The sequence below is a fragment of the Rhinolophus sinicus genome, chromosome 17 (assembly GCF_057876585.1).
Source record: "Rhinolophus sinicus isolate RSI-liver-muscle chromosome 17, RSI-T2T, whole genome shotgun sequence".
NCBI classification, from domain to species: Eukaryota; Metazoa; Chordata; class Mammalia; order Chiroptera; family Rhinolophidae; genus Rhinolophus; species Rhinolophus sinicus.
In genome coordinates this window covers 144,190,738-144,199,289 of record NC_142517.1, presented here as the reverse complement: position 1 = coordinate 144,199,289, position 8,552 = coordinate 144,190,738, and the positions used below count along the sequence as shown (strand labels likewise).

Sequence of the window (8,552 nt, the reverse complement as noted above, 5' to 3'; positions counted from 1 at the left end):
TCACATTCAGTGAAGGAAACAATGAAGGGAGAAAGTGCATGTGATGGCACTTTCACAAATCGTAATTACTGCTACAGTTGTCAGTATAGGCTCTCGAGAGTTCATCAAAGGCCACACCCACTTCTCATACCAGCGTCGCTGTCAGTGCCATCATCTTCAACATAATTCCACTGTATTTTCTCCTGCAGACCTGTGGTTGTGGACACTGCCAGGAGTCCTGGCAGTGATGGGTGATGGGGAGGCCTCACGAAGCTTCCTTTGTCTGATGCTTTCTTTGTGTTGTTGAAAGGCAAGACAAGCCTGTGCAACCTGCCAGAATGAATTACAGTTCCCACTGGACTCCACTCAAATGAAATTCCTACTTCCTTAATTAATTTGTTGCTGTCCTTGTTCTACCTCTTGCCATTGTCTCTGTGCATATGGTACTGGGTTATGGCATCTAATAATCAGAGATAGGTGTGCCTGGCACATTGTGAGAGCTCAGTAAACACTTGTTATCACCACCATTATTGTTCTCACCATCCCCTCCGCCAGTGTGTGAAGTTAGGTAAGAATACAAAGACATATTTCTTCTCATGGAATCCTAGGGTTGAAGAAATTTCCAAGGTCCTGTAATATAAGTTAATCTAACATTAGAATGCTCTCTACTCTATTCCTGATAAGTTTCCAAGCAGGTGTTCCGTGCTTCCCACCATATCCCGTCTTCTGGACCAGTTCAGAACACTGCTAGAGAACTTGGACAAAGTTCCAGGGCTGCATGTGTGTCCAGTGTCCCCCAGAACCCTCCATACACTGGAGGGCCCGGGAGCTCAATGTATTCTCAAATGCAAAGCTGCCCATGGCTGTCAGGTCACACTGTGTCTCCATTTCTCCCTCAGCAGAAGCTGGGGACTGGCTCTTGAACTTGATTTTGCCCGTTTTGCAGAAAACTCTCATGTCCCTGTAAATTTCCTTTCTTCAGCAGTACTTGGAGCAGGCCAGGCTGTCAGTGCATTCCCCAAACACACTTCTGCCTCATGCTTTTGGATATACCTCCTCTCTCTCTCTCTCTCTCTCTCTCTCTCTCTCTCTCTCTCTCTCTCTCTCTCTCTCTCTCTCTCTCTCTCATGGGGGCCTTCGTAGAAGAAGAAACGGAGATTCTCAGGCTCAGAGCATTTCACCTATGGTCAGAACATCTGGATTCAAACCTCAGTTCAGACTTGCTGGTGGCCTTGGGCTGCTTACTCAATATGCCTGAGCCTCAATCTTCTCATCTCTAAAGTGGAGACAATAATAGTTATTAGGCAAGTTCTGCGAGGATTAAAAGAGATGGTGTGTGTTGAGGTGCTTAGCACAACGCTTGCCTTTCATAAGATGCTCATTTTAATCCCTCACCAACTAAGGTTCCCCTGGGCTTGGCTGAGGTAGGAGAGAGTCAATAGTGGAAATCATTGGCAAGAGAAATGCCTCCAGCTGTTTCCACGAGGGTGTGGGGAGATGGACAGTAACTTGAAATTAGCCCTTGCTACCTCATTGTCTCAAGGATTATTTTGAGCGAGGGGGTGAGGGTGAGGTGACAAGAAAGTCTGGACCTGGACAGGACTCCAGAGTGGATAGCATTCCCATCCTTCGTCACACACATGACACATGTGCACAATCACACCTTGACAGCAAAAGTGTGTGTGTCAGCCCTCTGTCCTTGCACAGCGTGGCACGGCCTCCTCTGAATTCTGGTTGCTCTGAGGTATTTTTCTGGAGTCTGTCTGTTGACTTAAGAATACAGTTTACTTAAATGTGACAGATCAAACAAAGCAAAGCCACTGTCTGTGTCTTCTGCAGTCCTAGATCCGTTTGCGGCAAAAAATGGGGGATTTAAGGGTGAAGAGAATGAGAGAGCCCACAGGCTGCATTTACTACCCTCCACTGCCTCCTTCACCCCTCACCCTCAGAGCAAGGCTGCCAGTATCCATCATGTCACACGGCCCCCTTTCTCACTCCTCTGCCCTCGGGGGCCAGAGAGAGTATTTGCCTTCATGTCAGAGGAGGTCAGGTTCAACGTGAATCCTTGCGTGTCGTGCTTCTAATGACCTGAAGCTTCACCCAAAGAGCTTTCCCAGGATATTTCTCTTGCTCTCTGGAGAGAGAATCTTACCTGTTTATAAACTCCATCTTGAACATATTGCAGACAAAGAATCCTTGTTTTCCTAAGTGGGAAGAAATTAGAAATATTGCCATCAGCCAAGAGGAGAGCGGATGACTGGTTAAGGCACTCTTGATACGCAGGTGCTCTGCACTAGTGGGAAAGAGCAACTACAGAGTTTAGATGCATTAGGAAAGGTAATACTCAAGAAAGTTTTATGTCCAAGAGTGAGGCCTCAGAAAAATTTCATTTATGACAAAGAAATTAGCCCTTCCATTTACCTGACAGTATCATCAAGCGCACTAGGCCAAGCAACTGGGTGAACTTGGGACCTGGATGGATAGATTTTAATTTTGGCTCTGCCACTCTGCGACTTTGGCTAAATTACTTTATGCCTCTAATCCTCAGGACAATCACCTATAAAATATATGTGTGTGGGGGTGTCGGTGCACTATATAGGGATTTGAGATTAAATAAATATATCACAGCACTTACCATGTACCTGAATGATAGCTGCCCTCGCTCCCTCCCCTTCCTTTCCCTCCTCTCCCCCTTCTGCTTCTCCCCTCTCCACTCCCCTCCCTTTCCCCTTCCTTTCTCTTCCTTCCCTTACCCTATAGTACTCTCCCCTCCCCTACGTACCCTTCTCTTGCCTTCCCTTATCTTATCTTCCCTTATCTTGTTTTGTCTTCCCAAATCATGAAAGTTCTTGGGGTTAAAGTCAGTCTTACACACTTGCAGAAAAAGCAGCCACCTTCCTCAAGCTACCTGAAAAAAGTTAAGAAGCCCGTCTACTTCAAACTATACCCCCAGCATCCCCTTCCACTCAACCCCAGTCTTTGTCACAATATCTAAATCCTTCTATGAGTCACTTTTTGGAGGGTTAAAACAAAGAAGTCCTCTGTAATACAAATATTATCTGGTTTCAGAGCCCTAAAGGAATGCAAGCCTTTGGCTACTTAGCATGGTGTCGTGCGGGGCGTCTGGCGGGGTCTCTGCTCCCGCTCCCCACATAAGAATGCAGGACATGGTGAGGCCAAAAAGGAACACCCACGGAGCCATAGGTAGGGGAGTCATACTACTATATTCTCGCTGGCAGCATCCGCCTCTCTACAATCCGCCTCTTGCTAGCTCAGCTACCATCTTCTTGCTAGCCCCCATTTTTTTGCTAGTGTAGCCACGGCAGTTATATCAGTGGCCAATGGCTCACTGGTTACAGCTGACGGCCAACTAGCCACAGCTGATGGCCATCCAATCACAGTTGATGGCCATTTACTACCCGAGTGAGCACCTTTCCACGTTATGGCGAGAGCCTGGAAACTGCACGCCTGGTTCTGTCCTCACACATGGGTTAACCAATTTGACAAGAAGGGAAGGAAAAGAAGGAAGCAGAGGGTGGAGTGCTGCCTGGGAGAAGAGGTCCAAAAGAAGTCACAGCAGAGTCTCATGGATGCCCATGGGATGGGTAGTGGTGGCAGGTGGCATGGACACTGTGAGGAAGGTGGCCAAGGGCAGCGTGCCTGCAAGGAACAAAGATTCAATGGCGTAATGACTTGGGGCTTGCCATCTATGGAAGTTTCATTTTATTTCTTATGTGCTTTTCATTCCTGCATTTACATGTTTGGCTACCAAAAATGTAAATAGAGATAAAGAGGCTGGCACTTTTTTCTTTGCCTTTGTTTTTTTTTTTTTTTTTTTTTTTTTTTTTCAGGTTTCATATATTTATTCAAAAGGTGATTTAACTACAGAGTGAAGCATTTTTAGCATTACAAAATACAGTAATGAAATCTTTTTTTGAAATCTTTTTTCCCTGCATTTCTGTTTATTACAATTTTTATAATTCTGAAGAGTCTCTTTTCTGAAGTTTTTCATGCATTCAGGTATTTTGCATGATGTCTGATGTGATCAGTAATAAAGGTTGCAATGAAGTAGTAGCTATGATCATAACCCTCTTGTAATCTAAAAACAACAGGGGTTTTCTTTTCTGTACAGGCAGCTATGAAGTTATCAGGTAGTAACTGTCCATCTGAAAGAAACTGGTCATCTTTTCCTTGATCAATTAGTATGTCCAGTTGAGAACCTGAATAGGACTTCACAAGATGAGTAGCATCATAAGCCTTCCATTTACTTTGATCTGTTCCCAAATATCCACTAAAGGCCTTTTTGCCCCAAGGACAGAGCACTGGATTGCAAATTGGAGCAAATGCTGAGACAGATTTGTATTTTCCAGGATTCTTTAAAGCACAAATCAGAGCTCCATGGCCTCCCATGGAGTGGCCAAAAATAGACATCCTTTGGGGGTCCACTGGAAAATTGGCATTTATGAGTTGGGGAAGCTCCTCCGTTACATAAGAGTACATTCTGTAGTTAGTTTTCCAAGGTTCTTCAGTGGCATTCACATAAAACCCAGCACCAGTGCCGAAGTCCCAGCTCTCATCTTCTCCTTTAATGTTGCAGCCACGAGGACTGGTATCTGGAGCAATGACAACAAGGCCGTGTTCTGAGGCAGCCTGATGATAACCAGATTTTGATATAAAATTCTGTTCTGTGCAAGTTAAACCAGACAGCCAATATAGTGCAGGGCATTTTCCAGTTTCTGCCTTTGGTGGTAAGTAGATCTGCAATCCCCCAAAGCACTTGTTGCTGGAAATCTGTTTCAACGCCATTTTTTTCCTGTCTAATTGGTGCTTTTTTGTCTGTACCAAAGGGTAGATAATCCTGGTGTGGCTGCGGAGGCAGAGAGAAGAGCTGCCTTTGTTTTTAAACATCAAAGTTTCACTGTTTGTCAAATGATCACTTGGTATACACTTATCAACACCAGAGTGTCCAATTCCGCCCATTTGAATGAATGATATTTCCCCAGGAGAACTTTACTCACTCTGCCTTGATGGCACTAGGAAATAATTTTAACTTCTAGGCAGCACGTACTCCTCCTCCGTCCTCCCAGATGAGTGCAGACTCCATCTTGTGTATTGCCACAAATACCATTGCAAGGATTTAAACACAGAATCCAGGCCTACTTTATTTTGCCCATCATCAATTATTTATATACACAAATACACACCTCTTACCAAACTGCACCCAAAGTAAAAGATGACAGTGAATTTGCCCATAATGTTGGCATGCTTGAAAAACATGGGGTTTGGGTTGTTAATAAACCATGCTTGGTCTAGGAAATATTAATAACACTTCAGACAGCTTGTTGTGAATGTTTGAAAGTATTTCTGCATCTCATTTTCATCAGGAAAAGAGCAATGTAACAATTTAGGGTTTAATGGGCAAATGATTGTGCCGCTACCCAGATACTGTCACTTTATGCACCATGATTAGGCTGATGGATCTTTCCAATTTAGTCGGTCTCTTCTGTGCCATTATTCCTTCAGCTGGCTAGGTTCTGGCTTTCATATTAGCCCCAAAGAAAAACAGTTAACAGTGCTCACATTTCTGTTGCTAATCTTTGGTTTATTAGATCTTTTTCCTACAATTGCATTTTAGAGGCTCTGCTGAGCTGCTGGAATAGTTGGTGTGTGTCAGGTGTTATTGTAAGGCTTGGGGATGGTAATCCTGGGCTTTACAAGGTAAGGCAAACATGGCATTGGAGAAAAATAGATTGTTGATGATGAGGCTTAGTGAGAAACATTTGTTTTCCTTCAGCTTAGTTGTTAAATTATGACTTTGAGGAACAGGGGCTCTAAATTCTTTCTTCCTGCCTTGAAAGCATGTTCAGTTAGGAGTATAGGCTGGGTCCTTTCCCTTCCCCCATCAGTGGCTAGATCCCTGATGAAGACTGCTGTCAGCTTAAGATAAATCATACTTCAAACATATTTTTTTTTTTCAGATTGGACAGCCAAAATTAGTGCAAGGAATGTCAGTCTGTTGCCAGATCTGTCAATATAAAGTTTAGATCACAGTTAGCTGGTGCCAGTTTAGTTAACTACCTGACAAAAAAGGCTCATAATATGCCATGAAGAATGATTTCATTCTTAAAATGATAGATGCTCAAAGCCAGCAGGGATGCTGAAACCAACACTGGTCCTTTAAAAAGGACTTGATAACATGGAATAATGGCAGGAAGGAAAGCTTGATTTGGAAATAGATGGAGGTTGAAAAATCCTATCCTATACAACTTATCTGCTAACGTAAAAAACCCAAAGCACCCTCAGTTTGCAGACATGCAGAGATTTGTCATGTGATGAAATAACCTCTTGGTTACTTCAAGCTGCTTCTAAAGGTTTTGTTGATATTCCAAATTCCAGAAGGACAGAGTGCAGGCTCAGGATGGTTTAGGAACAGATATGTTTCATTGTGTTTGTTAGAGTAATCTCATCTGTGTTAATGAACAGAAGCAAAAAACTATGGTGGTTCATACACAGTTTATTTCCCAGTCTTTCATGAATCTAAGGCAGATGTTTCTAGTCAGCTCGTGGCTTTCCTCCGGGTGACAATTCAGGGATTCGTGCTCTTTTCATTTTGCAGCTGTACCATTTCCAGTCTAGACTACTTTATCTCAAACTTGAATACATATATGAATCACCTGGGGAGCTTGTTAAAATGCAGATTCTGTTTCAGGATGTCTGGGTTGGGGCATAAGATTTTGCATTTCTAGTAAGTGCCACGTGATGCCAATGTGCCTGAATCATGGACCAGATTCTCAGAAACAAGGATCCAAAGCACAGCATTATCAACTGCATCTAGCTGGTGGAAGAGAAAAGAGCATGGAGCATATGGGGGCATTTCTGTGGGCCAGGCTGGGAAATGGGATACATCATATCTGCTCAGAACTCAGAAAATGGCTGTATCCAACACATGGGAGGCAGGGAAATATAGGCTAGCTGTATGCTCAGGAAGAAGAGGAAACATATCTTAGTGAGTGAGCTTCCAGAATCTTTGCAGCATTAGGTGATTCCAGGTGCTAGAGATCATTCATTATGATCTCATGATAATCCTATACAAAAAACAAAAACAAAAAAACCCTAGATTTTCCCTTTCCCTATGCTTTCTCAACATTAAAAAAAATGTTGCTATCCTTCTCTGGGAATGATAACACCTGGCATTTATAAGCAACTCATTTTTTCAGAAGCCCAAAGGTTATTTTGAGCCTGGTTTCATTAATCTCATGGATTAGAAATGAGGTTGAGTCCCCATTTCCACCCCCCAAACACTTAGGTATGCAGAACGGATGTGGCTTCTGTGTGGCAGACAGAGTGCTGGGCCTCCAGTGTGCTGTGCTGTCACCATCGGCAGTCTTCTGGAGTCCTCTCTGGTTTCTGATGGCAATGCCAGTGGTTCTTCCCCGAGTTTTCCATTCTTATTGCAGGTTCTGCCATTTCCCTTAATGGAATAGAGTTTTCTCCTAGCTCTATGCTGTGTTTGTGTTCGTCTGATGCATTTTTCCTTAAAGGATTCAAGATCCACTTGGGCCGTGTAATTCATTTTAAATAGCTTAGTGAAAAATTATCTGAACTCAAGCTCCAAGGACAATTTCAAACAAATGCAAATGTTATTAGAGCTGGTCTTCAAATAGGTACAGAGGGGAATGTCTAGGGGTCTGTGATTGAGGCATTTGTTCGATTTTTTGGCTAGTGGTCGTCAGGGCATAATTCATAATTGTCTTATGATGCCTAAACCATAGGTGAGGAAAATGGAGAGTTATCTTATTCCAAGGATTTTATATCAAATTGGAGGGAAAGAAACAACCCAAAGTTTTTATAGGTTTTGCAATTATATCTTCCCCATTTAGATGTGGTCTGCCTGCTAAGTGAGGTTATAGCAATTGGTGGATTTTCAAGCCTAATATATGTGTTTAGCTTACAAAGCTTGCCCTGATAAAATATTTGTTGTTGTTGTTATTCCTGTTTTCTTGCTTATATACCTGGATGAAATAATTTTGTCAGCTGCCAAAATAATCTATAGCAAAGAAATTTTAATACTTCATTAATAAACTGTAAATTCCTTCTCTTTGTTTCCAAAGGACATATTCTATTTTGTGGTACCTTTGTGCAAATCTGATCTTAGAATATGTGTTCAAAAGCTGGGGTAGAAATTTCATTTGATAGCTCCTGGAAGGTACAAAGTCTTGTATGTCAAAGATCCCACCCCAGATTTGCCTAGTGTTTAAGCTTGTGGCATTCCATATACTATTTTGTCTCTATAGTAGTGACTTTCCTCATGTATATTTGGGAAAACGAGAGTTAGTTTCAACTTAGCCTTTGGTTTGTCTGCTGCACCTGCTTCTTCAAGACCGATTTTATCTGTTGGTCCCAGTTCCACTGTCATCTACCATTTGCTTTGCTCTGATCACTGCTTTGGACTCTTGGATCACAGGCCTCTCAGAAAGGCTCCTCCTTCTGCATAAACATGATGTGATCAGGGCCGGATCGCAGTTCCATTTTCTGCCCTGCTCCTTGGCTTTCCACCTTCCCAAATGCACACT

General features: G+C 42.9%; 1 pseudogene across 1 annotated transcript; it reads right to left on the bottom strand.

The window, feature by feature from the left end:
• Positions 1–3,820: 3,820 nt before the first annotated feature.
• Positions 3,821–4,959, bottom strand: LOC148754859 (S-formylglutathione hydrolase pseudogene; annotated as a pseudogene). Its single transcript, XR_016019775.1, has one exon. The product of XR_016019775.1 is annotated as an S-formylglutathione hydrolase pseudogene (transcript).
• Positions 4,960–8,552: the final 3,593 nt, after the last annotated feature.